The sequence below is a fragment of the Nothobranchius furzeri genome, chromosome 16 (assembly GCF_043380555.1).
Source record: "Nothobranchius furzeri strain GRZ-AD chromosome 16, NfurGRZ-RIMD1, whole genome shotgun sequence".
Classification (NCBI taxonomy): Eukaryota; Metazoa; Chordata; class Actinopteri; order Cyprinodontiformes; family Nothobranchiidae; genus Nothobranchius; species Nothobranchius furzeri.
Window position 1 is genome coordinate 28,886,891 of NC_091756.1, and position 17,320 is coordinate 28,904,210.

The 17,320-nt window shown below is 44.2% G+C and overlaps 1 protein-coding gene across 2 annotated transcripts in view; it reads left to right on the top strand.

The window, feature by feature from the left end:
• Window positions 1-8,917: 8,917 nt before the first annotated feature.
• bahcc1b (BAH domain and coiled-coil containing 1b) overlaps window positions 8,918-17,320 on the top strand; it is a 73,134-nt gene continuing 64,731 nt past the window's right edge. The window contains exon 1 of one of the 2 annotated variants that reach the window (XM_054749064.2): window positions 8,918-10,056. The gene's annotated coding sequence lies outside the window, so the exon portion shown is untranslated. Of the gene's footprint in view, window positions 10,057-14,826; window positions 15,050-17,320 lie in introns of those variants that run through there. The other variant, XM_054749063.2, reaches the window with a different exon arrangement.

The following is a 17,320-nucleotide window of genomic DNA, read 5'->3' on the forward strand; positions in this document are numbered from 1 at the left end:
GGAGCAGACTGGATTACTACGGATGTAAAAATTCATCTGGGGAAGAGGCCACTTGTTGCTGGAAACGACAATAGCTGGCCATGGGGGGAATACGGAGAGGGAGATAAGAGGAAGGCTGAGAGATAGAATAATTTCATTCAAGTAAGATAAATCTTTGAATGCATCGGCCGTTTCAATCCTCCACAGCAGGCTAAACAAGTCTTTCTCCACATTGGGAAAAACGATCGTTCTCCTTCTGATGGTGTTATTCTGCTTTATTCATGGCATTAGAGATGAACAAATTAACAATGTGACCAATAAATAAATCTCTTTATCATTAAAGATTAAGTCTGGTGATGAAGTTATGCAACAGTTTATATAAAAGAGGGATTACATATTACAAGTTTCATTGCTCCTTGGGGACCAATTTTTTTATCATCATCATCATCACCATCATCATCATCATCATCATCATTATCATCATCACCACCACAACCACCACCACCATCATCATCATCTTCATTATAGGTATTCAACAAATCCCTTTTCAATTCTTTCCCAAGTTTATCTTAATATATAAACCTGACTAAGAAGACTAAGAAGAGTTGGGTGAACAGCAAGCCTGGTAGGTTTCAGCAGTAGCCAGTACCCCTCTATATCCATCAATTTTAATCCTCTTTGCGTATTTGACATGTTTCTCATTGCTTCTATCATTTTAACGAATGTTTACTGAGTTGAAAAATGAGACTGTTGAACAACAAACACAAAAACACCCTGGTTTGTTGTCCAATTTATCTATGAGATTTCTATGGTTCTTTTAATTTTCTCCCATTGATGTGTAGACAGTAATCAGCACTGCACACTGACAACAAATATCCACCAACTTAGTCAATAGTGAAGTTGTGGTTTGTGCATTGTTTCAGACATTTCCTGCCCACAGGAGGTCCCTGGGTCACATTGAAATGATCACGTTTCCACGTTGGCCAGGTCACACTTTGGGATCCTGCTGGTGGAGGTTGTGGGAAAGAGGGTAATTTGGGCCTCTCTGATGAAGCTGCTATCTTCAGGATCCATGACTGGGAAAAGCAGAGGAAAACAGGACAGATGGACCAATACCTTATGATACAATATTAAATAATAGGTTAGCATATGATGATATGACAACACAACACGGTACAATATGTTATGATTCAGTGTAATCTGTAACAGTTCGCTTTGACTCAACAAGTTACAATACTACAAGATAGAAGAATTGTCCTAGGACTAGTTGTTACAGATCCCTTTCAGCACAATCGTTGAGAACTTGGTGGAGTGCGCTTTACCGTAGATTTCGTGGTGAAACTGGCGTGACACATCTTCAGTTGTGTGCCTCGACCTCATTGGGTGTTTCGGCCACTTATCACAATACACCCTCTGCCGGGGTTGGCCCACCCCTGGTTGATCAGACCCGAGTGTGTGTCACTCAGAAGCACCACGTCATCATTTGGCAGCCCAAATAGCATCCCTTCATTTAAGCCACCGCCAGTGACTGCTCTGTTCCGCTGCAGTGGCAAGCTCTTTGATTGGGCCTGGCCTCTGATCCCTACTTCCTTCAAAAGCCTTATTATGGAACTGGCTACAAAACCTCTGCTTCCCACTTCCACTGGCCACACCTTCACGTTCCAACCCCTCCCCTTTGCTTCAGCTGCTAGGCTTGCATACCGCAGCCACTTCCGTTCGAATGCTTCATCAGCAGCATCCTCCCAAGGGACTGTCAGCTCGACAATGAAGACGCGCCGGCAGGACCTTGACCAAAGGACAAGGTCTGGGCGCAGGTTGGTTGCAGCAATTTCGGGGGGAAAGGTGAGCCTCTGTTTGAGGTCTACACGCAAATCCCAGTCCCGGGCCCCATCCAATGCACCAGAGTCGGTACTAGATGGCTTTGTCCGCTGCTTCTCCCTTTCCCGCATGAAGATTTTCCGTGGGATGGCAATCTGGCCATTGGTAGGCATAGCGTTGATGGTTACCCTCTTTTCCTCAAGTTTGGCAGCCAAGCACTTCAGTACTTGGTTGTGGCGCCAGGTATATCTCCCTTGAGTTAGGCTGATCTTGCAACCCGCCAAGATGTGTTTGAGGGTTGCTGGGCCAGCACACAGGGGACAGGCTGGATCATCTCCATACCACAGGTTGGTTGGGGTAGGCAGGACATCGTATATGGCTCTAATGATAAAACTTAGTCTATTTGCCTAAATGCTCTACATCTCGCTCCAGGTGATTTTCCTCCTCTCCACGCTTTCCCACTTCATCCAGCAGCCTTGCTGGGCTTGGGAGACAGCCTTTGCACATCTGGCTGCTTCCTCCTGGCGGCGTACCTCCTCCACCACCATGTGCCGTTGTTCGATTGCTTTTTGCCATTTGGGTTTTGCTGCTTCCATTCCAAGGCCACTTCTGCCATGCTGTACATGGCCCACTATGTCTCGGTGTCTGAGAGCAGCCTTTGCCTCCGCAACTGCTGTCGATGGCTTCCATTTCCTCCCCGTTGCTAGGGTTGGGGCAGCACCTCTGATGACTGGATCCCGAGAATCTGTGAGGGACATTTCCAGCCTTGTCTTGGCACACTTGTACTCCTCCACCAGGCTTGATATTGGCAGGGAGAGGGCTCCGTTACCATATAGGCCAATGCTGGTAAGGCATCTCGGCAATCCAAGCCACTTCCTCACCTGTGCATTCACTAGCCTCTGCAGCCGATTGGCATGGGATAGTGTGACCTCATAGATAGAGATTGGCCACATGAGGCGTGGCAGCAGCCCAAACTCAAAGCACCATAAATGTTACATTGGGCTGCATTACACTTTATACAATGTAACCCAAAATAGAATGTTGCAATATGGAACAATACAATACAAAATGTTTTGACACAGTAAATTATAATATGATTTGATATATTAAAATAAGATACAATACAGTGTTATACATGGTACTTCTGCTCTGTTGTGTACAACTTTTATTTTGAAAGTCATATGAAGCTAATGTTTAAAAGCTATGAAATAAAACTCTTCAGAGCTTGAATTAAACATTTTAGTGAATGAGCAAGCAACGGTAACAAATATGTATTTATTTAATTGATTTTTTTATTGTGTAATGGGATATCAGAACTATATAACTAACTGTTTATATATTTAAATAATTGTTATTCAACAGTATATAGAGAGAAATAAAACTGGAACTCATCAGACCCTCCACCAGAGGACAGTGGACATGTATAGGGCTAGAGATGGCTAGCCTAGTGAACTAGACCAAATTCTTGCTTCTCATATACAATCTGGCTTGCCAGGCTAAGAGATGGCAGCTTTATGATGAAAGTACTAATCCTTACACATATAGGCAACATCAGCTAAACTGGAGGATGTTGGAGGCAAATTATGATTAGCAAGTGATTTAAAGTAAAGACAATGCTTTTATTTTTTACGTTATTTTTCAGGGGATGAATCCCAGTCCCCATTTGTCTCGGGCAAATAATTTGGAGCCATTTGATGCCACTGAAACTAAAGAAATGCTCAAAATTTGTAAAAATGATGTGAACTGTGCTCTAAGTAGCATGCTATTTATACGCAGTGCCTGGAGATTCCTTTGGTACGCGCTGTGAACTTTTCACTCATTCCTCAGCATGTGGTGTTGCCACATTCACTCAGTCTCATGATCAACGCAGAGTTTACAGACACTCTGTTGTTGTTGAGAAGCGTGTCTGCTGCAGATGAAGGAGCTCAGTCTGTGACCTACAATGTATTCATACTTCCTGAAACTTCACCTGAAGCAGCATCCGTTTACAGACGATGATTAAATGGACTGAAACTCCATCTGTTCAACCTTAAACTTCCCCAAACAAAACCTAAATGTAAAGCGTCATCTTAGAACTTCTGAGCCCAACATTTTTTGATTGTTCCAACTTTATGAGGCATGACACTCTTTCTCGTTTTGATTTTTTCTAAGTAAAAGTAGATAACGAAATGTGTATTCCCTGTAGTCCACGTCCGGCTCTGGGACATGTCCCAGTGAAGTGCCTGATTCTCTGTTCAAGTTGGATTTTAGTTACCACGTCTTTAATCAGCCCCAGGCTTTGAGGCGGGACATCTGGGTCAGACCAGAGGCCAAAAAGAAAGAGCCGACGATATTAAAGACAGCTAGAAGAAGGGAAAAGCAGAGGTAAAGTGAGTCGGTCCTTGTGTTACTCTAACTCATTGGATCAGCGTTGAGTTGACCCCTGACCTCTCAGCTGGACCAAAAATGGCTTTCAACACACACTTCCCCTTTTCTTCTCTGGGAGGCTGCAGCCATGGCAGAGATCACATGACTCTCCCGACCGGCCACGGCGAGCCGCGTGATGCTGTTGCAGATGTGAGGAGAAGCAGGGGGAAAAGAATTATAAAAGGAAGAAAAGAAGTTAGTGAAAGATTGGAAGGGGAACAAGGGCTCGGGGATGACATGGAGAACAAGCGAACGCGTCAGCAGACAGCCAGGAGGGGGGCAGGGGTCACAAAGCTAGCTTTGTTTCGGTTCTGGCTGCAACGTTAGCAGCTGCAAATAAAAAAAATGCGAGAAAGAAGAGGGTGGATGGACGATGGCATGCTGAATGGCCTGGCACGGTCTTAAAGGGCCGTCTCTGTTTGTCACTGCGTTTTTAACGCCGCTTCATAAAATATGCATAAAGGCCGTAACTCATAAAGAGAAAAATGGACCTACAGGACAGATTTCAGATAGAGGCAACACTGTGTGTCCAGTGATGTAATGCTCTTTTTATGACTGATATGCATTAGAATATAAGAGAAAAGATGAAGGAGCTCAGTGATTTGGCACAAAGTCATTTCCCAGGATGCTTTGCGGTCTTAGCTCACCAGTTTGTAGCTGTTACAGGGGCACTAGTCCTATATAAAGTTGGAGGTAGCGTGTGTGTGTGTGTGTGTGTGTGTGTGTGTGTGTGTGTGTGTGTGTGTGTGTGTGTGTGTGTGTGTGTGTGTGTGTGTGTGTGTGTGTGTGTGTGTGTTGTGCACTTGTTGTAGTGTACACTTTCCAGAAATTGCAAAGTAAAGCAGACTAAAGAAGTTTCTTACTTCTCCCTCCTACTGGCTGAAAGCAGAACTACACCTGTCATAATCAACCCTGCCAAAGCCTGCTGTAGCTAGCGCTAACGCTAACATGAACCAACTGATGCTAAATAAGCCACAAAGTAAAAAGATCCATACTGTTGGGCAAACATTTGATCACTTACAAGTCCAGCAGCAGCAAAGCCAGGTCACCATCAGTCTGGGGTTTTGTAGCCTCCTTAAGCACTCGCAAACGAGTGCAGGCTGCACACATTTTCATTCTGGTTTCAGTTCTTCGCTTTGCCGCCAAAGACATTACTTAATTACTTTTACTTCTATGCTCCGCCATGATGCCAACAGCAAAAGCAAAATTATTTTGCATCTTGTGCTTGTTATTAACCGTTGGCAAACTGAGAAAGCTAACAGCTAGCTTCTAAATTAGCTCCCGGTACAGTAAACAACTATTGTCGTAGAGAAGGTGGAGACCTCCCACTAGCCTGGCCTGCCAGACTTGTCTTCTGTTTAACTACACAGAGAAAGAGTCTGGCTACTCACAGGCAGAGAGACACATGGCGGGACTAGCCAGCTCCAAAACAACTAATCAGAAAAAAGGCGTAAATGTACCACGCGACGCTGTAGTTTTTTAGATGTAGTCAAAAATGGCATCTGGCAATGGCGCAAACATCTTTGTTTTTAGAAGAAAGGCTTTTAGCATTTCTTCTTGTTGTGGTTTTAAAGACATATTCAAGTCAGTTAGATCAGAAGAAAGAGGTGCAGCGAATGCCGCTACAGACGCCATGTTCATGAGAAACTCAGCAGTGCGGTGTGTAGCGTATGGTGCTCAGTGTTGATCGGCTCGGTTAGAGTTCTCAGGGGGTGGGGTTATTTGAATAGGAGAGTTCCCAGACTCTTTCTCTGTGCAGAATTAAACAGAGGAGGAGTCTGGCAGGCCAGGCTAGGCCTGTCCAACACATTCTCACACCCTAAGCGTCGGAAACAAGCGCTTGGTCAGCCACCCTCCACGTCAGACCCCAGACGCCAGAAGTGCCCTTTGTCGTTACTTATGTGCGAAAAGGGGTTTTTCCCTTTTGTAACTGCAGATCCCAATGCAGCGTAAAACTGACCTGCTTAGATATCCACTGATGCGGCACCGAACCAGCTCGTTTAACCGCACCTAAACCTTAACGTTTCACTATTTATAACCTTCCCTTCACCCTCATCCTAACCTTAACCCTCTTGCTACCTAAAACGTTACTCTCACTGCGATCAAGCGTTTGTTTCCCCTGCATTCTGACTCTGACAGAGTCTGACTGTCAATTTTCGTATTAGCCGCTCAAGGGGAACGTTAGAACATACCATCTGGCGAGGGGGAGGTTACACATACCCTCTACTTTTAATCTTCACCATGGTAGTTGAAACCTCCCCCTCGCGTTGGCTCGGTCCAAACTCGACCAATCACGAGGCGGCTCCCGCCATTCACTTCATAGAGCCGGCTTTTAGAGCGATCGACACATCACTAACGTGTTCGCTAGCAAGATGGTTAAGGTTAGGATGGGGTGAGGGGAAGGTTAAATAAGAGGATAAGGTTAAGGTGAGGTACAATGAGCTTGTTTGGTGCCCTGGCTGCGGACATCCCATCACATCAGTGTAACGCTGCATTGGGATCTGCAGTCAAATAAGGGAAGAACCCCTTTTCGCACATAAGTAACGAAAAAGGGCACTTTTGGCGTCAGGGGTCTGACGGGGAGGGTGGCTGACCAAGCGTTTGTTTTTGACTCGCTGGGAGTGAGAATGTGTTGGCCTGTCAGGCTAACCTCCCACTGGTGTCCCTGCCTGAACAGCAAAACCGTTAGGTGTAGTTTGTGGCCAGCAGAGGGCTACAGCTGTCCAATGTGAAGATGCTCATGTTTGGCTCAAGAACCATTGAAACCAGTTTGAAAGCAATAGTATAAAGTGTTGAAAGCTTCTGTTTTTAAAATGTTTAACCAAATCACTTTCGCATGAATACATCATAGGAAGAGAAATGTTTGACTACAGATAGATGGCGAGTGCAATTATACACTTTATTTGAACTTTTCAGTACAAACAACATGAGTCTTATCAGAGCTTGTTGCACCAGAGGAAAGTGCAGTAGATCGCAATCATCCCTGCAGTCTAAATTACAAATCCTGAAGATGCCACTAAATAATATTTGTCTACCACAAACTAGAAACGGCATCCTCTTTGTGACGAGTTGAAGGTTTCCGTTTTTTATTTGCAAAAAGAGGAGCTGGCTGCAAATTGGAACCAGAAGCAGGTTTAGCGCCTCATTTTTAACCTACGGCAGCTATGTCAGGGGTCGCCACACGTGTGCAGGCGAGCTATCTGAGCTGCAGCAACTGTATTACGCCCCAACAAATGAGAAGCATCACATCAATCGCAAATATTTGTCCACAATTACCAATACAGCCACATGTTTGCATCAGCTCACGTTGGACCAAATGTTGTGAAGGGTGAGTATAGACTTTAGAGCAGCTGCTGGAATTTAGCGATGACTATTACAGATGTTTCCTGTCTCTGTGTGTTTATGACACACGGTTTTATAAATAGCTTCAAACTCAACACAATTGCGTGAACCACCCTAGAAACAAAGACAGCAGGATGCAGAGAGGAAAGACAGCTCCAACAGGTGGTAACGCTCTGTTAGAGAAGGAATCCATGAGCAAGAGCCACCTGACACCTCTCTGATAGTATCTGAATGTTTACCCAAAACAAGCTGAGTGTGAAACTGGGAACTGGTCAGCAGCTCATCCTCCAGCCAGTCCTGTTTGGATCTCCTTTGGGCCTCCGACACTGGTTCCACTATGACAAATCAATCCACCACCTTTAGTTAAGATGGATGGAGGCACTTGTGACTGAGTTCAGTTTATGTAAGAAACCGTTTGAAAGACAGAGAAATGAGCAAATGTTTCTGTGATGTCTTGAGAAAGTGCAAAACAAATGAGCCGTTGTTTGAGAGTCCAGTTAAATTAGATCACCTGGGTTTCTTCTTTCAAAAACTAAATAAACACACGCTCTACTATAAAATGTAACCAAACCTGGATTTAAAAATCATCTTCATTGACCCATTTACTCATTTTAACTTTATTGCAAACGTAAAGCTGATTGAATTTTGGACGAGTTCCCCTCAGTGGGTTGGGTACGCCGTGACCCACCCACTTCCCTTTGTCCATAAATCCTTTCAAAGGCAAAACCCAAACAGATTTATGTCTGCATTATTGTTTTTGGTCTTGAGTGCAGATTCTATTTTTCAGCATGGTGGTTTGGAAAAGTCATAGCAGAATTACTTAGCTCCGGCTTTGTTTAAACAGATTTCTCTGCAGGGGCTGGTAAAGTACATTTCCTGTTATTTGGATGGAAAAATGTCTGATGTCACGTTGCCAGAGATGTTCGCTTCATTCCAACTGAAATCTGTAAGCTGTCACGGGTTTGTTGTGTTTTGGGGTCATTCTGCAAAGATTTATGGCCTCTCAGCTACAATTTCACATTCTGGCTAAATGGGGTTCTGATTGCAGAAGGGCAATAAATAAAGCAAATCGGACTAATTACAGCTGTTTCTGAGGTGAGTTTAGGCAAATTAAAAGAAATCTGCTCTTCATTTCTACCAGAGACATGCAAGACCCGCCCTTTGTGGCAGTTTGGGGGTCCCCTACTGTTTGAGAATCCCCTCCTCCTCTCTCTTTTTGTGCAAATCCACGTGGGTTCTTCTCTGCAGATGACCGTCCCGCGCTTGGCGACGCAGGGGTTAAGCGTGGTGACGTAGTGCCCCTGAAGCGGTGACCTGCGGGGGCATCGGTGGGGGCGGCAGGGGGAGAAAAGGATAGGTCTAGATAGGGAAGAATCACAGGATACTCCAAACAAGCACCAAGCTCGGTTTTACAGACTTCTTCCGCATTCATCTTCAACTTGCGCTTTTTACGCAAAATCTTCCTGTTGATCAGTGAAACGCATGCTTGAAGGGAAACTGTGTATGTCTCTGCGCGCGCGTGTTTCCAGTGCTCTGCTGTTCTGTTCAAAGCGAGCATTCTTTCCGTGAAGGTAAAAATCACTTTTACGCACACACTTGTCTGGACCGTTTGGAGCCGATCAAAGGAGGCAGACGCGCAAAAACGCCGCGGACTCTTAACGCTCACACTAAATGTTTATAGCGTCTTTTTAATTGGAGCCGTGTGTGTGTGTGTGTGTGTGTGTGTGTGTGTGTGTGTGTGTGTGTGTGTGTGTGTGTGTGTGTGTGTGAGTGTTTGCTCGCTTGGTCATGCCTGGAACAGTTTTCTCTGAAGCTCTGGAAAGCTGCTATTTATACATGTGCAGCGGCCATTGACGGAAGTGGTGATGAATTTCAGTATAGCTGGATAAACCGTGACCTCCACGGAGGCGGTAATTAGGCCTATCATTTGCCCAACAGCCGCCACTATAAACAAATATCAATTAGGTTTCCAGAGAAGGGCAGGTTTCTCATTTTTCAGCAGTTCCAGTTGGGCGGGAAAGTTTCCTGAAACACAAAATGTGAGCAGTTTTTAATCCACAGAACATCAGAGGGACGTGCACAACGTTAAATAAAAACAGCACTGATCAGAATAAAACACACCAGTGAGTAATATTGGCTACACCTTTTGGAGAGGGTGTATTACCCAAAAGCGTGTCCCTTTGCCTCCTCCCTCCCTGCATCAAAAATGTGAAAGCTCAGCGCGCAAGGGAAAGAGAAGGAGGCAGGGCAGAGGGAGCAAAACGGAGATTTTCTCCATCAATTTTCTGTTTAATGTCAGCGCTCCGCTCCACCTTGGGAGCGGGAGGACACGTCACTCTAGACATAAACGTGTTATAATACAGCTTCACGGAGACCAGAGGATCCTGCTGCTGCTCGGGGGAAGTCCCTCGGTGAATGAATTCAGCGAGGATTTGTGCAAGAAGAGCAGAGCGCCGTTTAGGTCCGTTTGGATGCGCCTGAAGCAGGATTCTTTTCTCCAAGTGACTCCACGTAAGACAGAATCTTTTTTCAAAATAAATTTTGCGTATGTTAAAAGCGTAATTTGTTACATGACCTAAAAAAAGAGTCGATAGCTGCGGAAATATTTAAAATTTTAGTTTAAAGTTTTCTGATCCAGTCTTTTCCAGATCAAGCTTTTAAATTATTTACTGTTATTTACCAAAACACGATTCGCGTAAACATTACAGATATGGCGTGTCCATTTTCTTTAAATGTAGACCAAAAAAAAAAAAGCTTAAAAAAGAGATCTCTATCCGGCTAAATACAATAATCAGCATATAAATGGGCAAGATTTTGGATGTTTATTGAAATGTTTAAATTTTGCAAAAATAAAAAAATAAATAAAGCATTTTTTAAGTATTTGTTCCATTATTTTAATTTAAATTTGTATCCTATAATTTTAAATTTTCTTTTGATGTTTTCCCAGCATTTCTATTATTTTATTTTGTTACAGTTTTTTATTTGAATTTCTAAAAAAATTCTTTGAGTGTTCTTTTTCTTATAATAACGTACATGAAGGTGAAATTTAAAAACAGCTCTTGTTTTACTTTAAATCTTCCACCATAATTTTAAATCCTGTAATAAATAGGCGACATGGACTGCAGTTAAAAACGACTTTATTTATTTACATAAACTGACGAAACAGGTGACGTTTGACGTGAATGGTTAGTTTTTTCTCTGGATTGATCCACACTGTACAGAATTAGCTTTCCTTTTTCCTGTCAGATGATCTTTTTAAAACAACAAAACGTTGAAGTGCTGTAGGTGTCTGTAGGTCCCCTCTCTTCATTTGGATGAAATCAGGTTTTGTTAAAGTCGCTCTATGGTCAGGTGACCCCTTGACCTCTCGGCTCGTCCTGCTTCTGGAGCTGTGGGTGTTTGGAACTCACTTCTTGGACTCCTCCATGTTGAACAGAACTTGGTTGTTTAAGATCTCCGAAATCAACAAGAGAAACAACAATCGCTTCCATGATGCGGCAAGTGCGCACATGCTGGCAAAGAGCGTGGAAACGATGACAAACTCGCAAAAACGGAACGGCATCTGGGTTCTGAAGGTTTAAACTCGTGTAAAAAATCCATGTTGGACCAGTGGTTAGGAGTTGGGTGTACTTCCGTGTCTGAAACGACACGTGTGCGCGGAACGCAACAGGAAGACTCGCTGTTGTTGTTGAAACTACCTGCATGTGTTCATAGGTTTCATCTCCGCGTGATCGGATATAGAGATGTGTGACTGGCACTAATTTCATCACCATCATCATCATCATCATCATGGATGAGCTTGTAGAGTGAAGGATTCATAAATCTCTTGACCCTTTTCCTTACACATGCATGCACGCACGCGCGCGCACACGCACACATACGCACACACGTATCCTCTGTCATTTGAACCAGTGTTTTCCGCAGCTGATGTTTATAGAATAAAATAAGATCCATCTGCTGAACTGTAGGTTGTGACATGTACGTTCAGCTTAATAAAGTGTAGTCCCGCAGGTTCTCAAGTCAGATAATTTTGGAGTGCGTAAATGGGGAGTTCAGCTCTAAAAACTGCATTTTTACCATTTTTTCAAAAAATAAAAATGAAATAAAATAAAAAGTCGTCGAGGTAAAGAGGAAATTTAACTAGAAAAACTCATCTTAAGTTGCAAAAACTCAAATATTATAAAATGCATGTGGAAAGATGTGAGTGTTTACGCCAGAGGTGGAGGAACCGGCGGGGGGAGCATGCCGCAGCTGGCTGGGGCTGCTCGTTCGAAGATCGGCTTCAAGATCTCGGTTGTTTCGCTGTGTGTGTGTGTGTTTGTGTGTTCGCGTGCGTGTGTGTTAGATGTGAGAGAGAGAGAGAGAGAGAGAGAGAGAGAGAGAGAGAGAGAGAGAGAGAGAGAGAGAGAGAGAGGAGGAAGCGGAGAAGGGAAGGTGGAAAGTGTCAGTCAGGAACGCTTCAATGCTCGAGGACAATCCGCGCGCAGGACCGGTCTGTTTCAAGAGCAATCAGTCAATCCGCATTAATTACCCCCCCCCCCCCCCCCCCCCCCAGAGCTCGCGCTGGCACACTGACTTGTGAGGTTGTGTGTGTGTTGTCCTTTCTCCCCCTCTGTCATCCCATCCCCCACTTTTTAGGTGAAAAGGAACCAATAAAAATCAAGCAACAAAAGGCTTTTCCTTGTCACTAAATAAATTAAATGCAGATTTCTGTTTTAAGTGCCCCCCTCCTCCCCCCTTCTCTTTGTGCGCTGCGGAACAGGATTATTTATTGTCCCGCCGGTCATTAGTGCTGTGGACAACACTGTTGGTGTGTGTGTGTGTGTGTGTGTGTGGGGGGGGGGGGGGGGGGGGGGGGGGAAGTATTAGAAATACTTCACATTTCTCAACTCACGTTTTCCTGAAAATTGCATATTTTATGTTATATCCCTGCTGGTGTCAAAGTTTTATTCATCTGTTACTTATTGTTTTGCACAATCAATAATAGGTGATTTATTTATTTTATGTCATTCTATTTTTTATGGGACCAAACATTTGTTGGGCCAAACCCTCTGGGTCTGAATGGATTTTCTATGTTTTTCTGCACGATTTCAGTAAATGTATAAAATTAAATTAATTGTAGTGCATCAATGAAACATGTAAACATTTAATACAGCATTATTTTACTGTCTTGTATGCCGTTTGTTTATCCTGTGTGTGTGCGAGTGTGCGAGTGTGTGCAGGTTTGCAAGCTACAGACCAAACAGAAAAATATTTACGATTAAAAAATGAACATAAAAAATAACAGACCCGGTCCCTAAATTGGACTGATGTTTTTTGTAAATGCATGCAGGCCGACTGTGTCTGCTCGCGTTCCATTTTCTCCTTGTCAGATAAGTGTGTGCGTAAAATGTCAAAGTTTTAGGTATGAAAATCCCCCCGAAATATTACAAATCTGCCTCTTAATAACACCAATGCCTCCTTTTCCGTGCAGCCTCCTTATAAATAAATAAAATTTAATAAACACTTTGCATTCTCCGAAGTATATCTGCGGGAAACGGAACTCTCTCGGCTGTTTACCCGGTTGTGTCTCCGTTCTCGTCTTTCTATTCTTAACTTGTTCTTGCTGCATTTTGTGAATCTACAGCTTCTACTTTTAATCCAACTTGCAGCTTCCCTCCTTTTCTCGCCGTATTCCCTTTGATTTAGTCACTCTTGACTCTCCTTTTGCTCTGGGGCCAACGGGGTTCGCAGTAGGGGGGGCGCCTTGAAACCGCCCCTTCTTATCTCCTTTCATCGTTCGGCGCGGGGCCGCCTTGAAACCGCAGGGGCAGTAATTGCTTTTTTCAGGCAGCCCAGTGCGGACTGGCCAGCAGCCAATCAGAGCCTTGTTTACACTCGGTGATTGGCAGCGCTCTGGCAGCGCGCCAGCCAATCAGCGGCGTCACTGGGGGCTGGACCCTCAGAGTTTTTAACCCTTTGCTGCCACATATAAACAAACCTACACGGGGTAACGTTAGCCGATGGCAGCTAGTAGATTGCTGGAAAAACACAAAAGCACTTCCGCTTTTAATTGGCTAAATTAGTGAACCGCGCACGCGCGAGGGGTTGACCCCGAGGACAGTAAGGCTTCAACTTTATGCAGTCATTCAATTTGTGTGTGTGTGTGTGTGTGTGTGTGTGTGTGTGTGTGTGTGTGTGTGTGTGTGTGTGTGTGTGTGTGTGTGTGTGTGTGTGAAGATAAAGAGAAACACAAAGCAAGAATCAGCTGAAGAAAAAACTGAATTTTCTGACTCTTACAAATCAATGTGGAAACGCAGCTATTAGGTATAACCACACAATAAGCATCTGCAAAAAAAAAAAAAAAAAAAAAAAGACCAACAGGTGATTTTAAGATAGTAAATGTATTTATGGTGCCGTCTATTTATGCAGTTATTAACCTATATGTACCCTACATATAGGTTAATAACTAACTAACTCTTAACTGTAAATTGCATCCAATTTTATTAGACACATTTATTCTAGCAAAATTTTTTTCAAAAGAGTGGATTGGTTATTTTAAACAAATGAATGTGTTTTAAAGCAGATTACCATGGCATGATGAACTAAAAATATCCAAGACAAACAAGCTTTTATATAATTATTTTTAATTACATTTTCATAATAGGTCATAAAAATAATTAAAGGTTTTTAATGTGGCTGTCCTGTTTGTGTTTTTTTTCCCTGAAACTAATAAAGAAGATTTTAATCATGAGGATAAACAGAATAAATGCTGACGCGCAGGATTGGAGTTGGGATGCAGCGGGATGATCACACAGAATCAGCTCCACCCCCACCCTCCCGAGCTGCCTGTCTTCTCGCATTTGTTCCAGCACGCAGCGCGCTGAGGGTTGCAAATCAAACGCCCGCCGCGGCTCCGGTGGCCCCCTGATTGGCTCCGAGCGGCAGCCAATGGCAGCTTGTGTTTACCGTCGAACGGGCGTGTGTGTATGAATACGCACGCGCGTGCAACTCGAACGGGCGTGTGTATGAATGCGCGCGTCTCTCTCTCTCTCTCTCTCTCTCTCTCTCTCTCTCTCTCTCTCTCTCTCTCTCTCTCTCTCTCTCTCTCTCTCTCTCTCTCTCTGTGTGTGTGTGTGTGTGTGAGATGGGTGTGGGTGCGCCTCACGGTCACGCTTTCATATTGTCAACCCAACAGAGCCTGCGCGTCCACCACTTTTCCGCGCACGTGCGCGCGCGCACACACACACCCCTTCCTCCTTCCTTCCTCCTCCCCTCCCCCTCCTCCCCCAGTCGCGTCTGAGTCTCCGGCTGCATGAACGAGCCTGGATTCACTACAAGCCCGAACTTCTACGATATGCGTCTGTGCCATACCTGAGCCGAGCGCACAGTGCAGTCTGCAGCAGCAGCAGCACAAGGATGTAATCTATCCCACATGTTTCATCTTTGCGACTCGGGGATTTTCACTTTGAACATTTTTGTATTTTTTCTTTCACTGTTCTCACCACGCCGTGGTCTACCTTAAGTAAGTCTGAAATATTTAATCTCCACTGCTGTCATAGCATGTTGCAAGTGTCGCTTTTCTAATTCAGATTATTTAAATTTGGTGAGTTTTTTTCCTCTGGTGCATTCAGAGGACAGAGACGGAGGTAAAGACTGTGATTACATAGCTATGAAAACGTCTTTCATTCACAAACAACGTAAGATTCCAAGATTCTTTGCAGTATTTTAAACATTCATTTCTGAATTATTGTCTCCTGCCGGTGTGCGCGCGCTAGGGTGTGTGTGTGTGTGTGTGTGTCATTTTTCGTTTTGATCTCTCTTCAAAGCAAGATTATCTAAATCATTTTATATTTTCGACCAGTGTGTGTGTGTGTGTGTGTGAATAGCGAGGCTTTAAATAGTAAATTACGGTTTGTGTTTCCTGTTGCTCAGCGTGTGTGTCTGTGTGTGTGTGCGTGCGTGCGTGCGTGTGTGTGTGTGTGTGTTAGAGAGGCAGACTGCGGTGCTCCCTCGGTATGAAAGCTGAGGAGACGCCGGGTTGTCTTCAGCTCAGCCGGGCTCGTCTCGCCTCCTTTTCCGCCCCCAAATTATTTGAATGCTGTCGCGCTTTTTTCTTAAAAAATATTATATATGTATATATTTTTATATAAATATTTATATTTATGTTATAATTATTATTATTATTATTTAAAAGTCAACACGTATGATATATTAGATTTTGTTGAAAGAGAACAAAATGAGTAAAATTTCATCCGTCAAGCCAAATTCTTTGCGGATTTTCTGGCTTTTGTGCCGAGTTTACGTCGCCTTGACCAGCGGTGGTTACTTTTGCATGAGAGGGGATTTTGGATAGTTTGACCCTCTCCAGGGCAGCGTGTGTGTGTGTGTGTGTGCGCGCGTGCATGCGTGTGTGTAAGAACAGCTTCCACCTTGCACGGACGCTGGCTCTTTTCCTCCTTCTCCAGGTTGCTGCTGTTTTACGCGCGAGCTGCTCGCGTCGTTGTGTTTGCGTGGCTTGCGAAAACACGGGATTTGGATTCAGGTGGTTAAATGCAGCCTGAGTGGCTCTCCGTTGACGTGGAATGTAAACACACAGGACTGTGTTTATGGTTTAAAGACATAAAAAACGTATAGACAAACGTGGAGAGGAGAGTGTTGTGTGATTGATGCCCCGTAGAGAAGGGCCATTGTTTCTCACAGCCATGGGGGACAGAGGAGAGCCCATTTTGCCCCCACCCCCCCTCCCCCCCAAAGCTCTCCAGCAGATATGCGTCGCACAGATAACGCAGTGGCTATCAGACTGAAAGGAAATTTAATAATTTAAATGTGCTCCCAGTCTGACAAAATGGTCCTTTAGACGCACACGTAGATCCAGAACTTTGGGGAATGGTTCTTACCGTCTTTCTTTAAATAAATATACAAATAAAATAAAAGTTGGAGCAGAGAGAGAGAGAGAGAGAGAGAGAGAGAGAGAGTGTGTGTGTGTGTGTGTGTGTGTGTGTGTGTGTGTGTGTGTGTGCGCGCGTGTGTGTGGGTTCTCACGAGCTTCATTTGATATTTTCTTTGTTCCTTTCTCGTCGGTTCCTGTGAGGTTGCTGCTCTCAGCATCTGTAAAGCGTTAGGTGGACGTTTGGAACGCCCAGTAGACCGGGCTGTTGAGGTGTGTGTTCGGGGAACGCAGGGCCCCCGCGTTCCCCATATGACCGTCTCAGGGAGCCCTATTTAGGTAAATGACCCAGGCTGTGCAGGGGTACACGAGGGCCATTTCGACTCTATTTCACCGTTTATTGCCCCTCTCATTCGCACTGGAGCATAAAGGTGATGTGATTTGTGTTTGTGATTACACTTTGGTCATATTCACATACATACACAGATATTACGTTTTGCGTATTGTCAAGAAGCACAAAAAGGGGGGTGCAGATAAAAAGTGGAACAAAAAGGGCAGCTTAAAAAAACATAGACCCCAAGCAGCATATTTCTTTACACGCGTGCTCTTCCTGTCATGAAAATTCATGAATATTTTTCAGTCAGATTTACTGACATTTAAGGAATGAATCCAAATCATTGTTAAAGCATCACTTCCTTCCGTTTGGAACTTTACGCACGATGCTTTTTACGCACCAACAGCTTTTCTCTGTATTTTTCCTGCACGAGCCTCTAGGTCAGACTGGTTCTGGACCAGTTTTGGTGAGTTTTAACTCTACCTCATCAGAAGACGCGTTCTGTCCAATTCTGATTGATTACCCCCCCCCCCCCCCCCACACACACACACACACACACCACCACCACATTC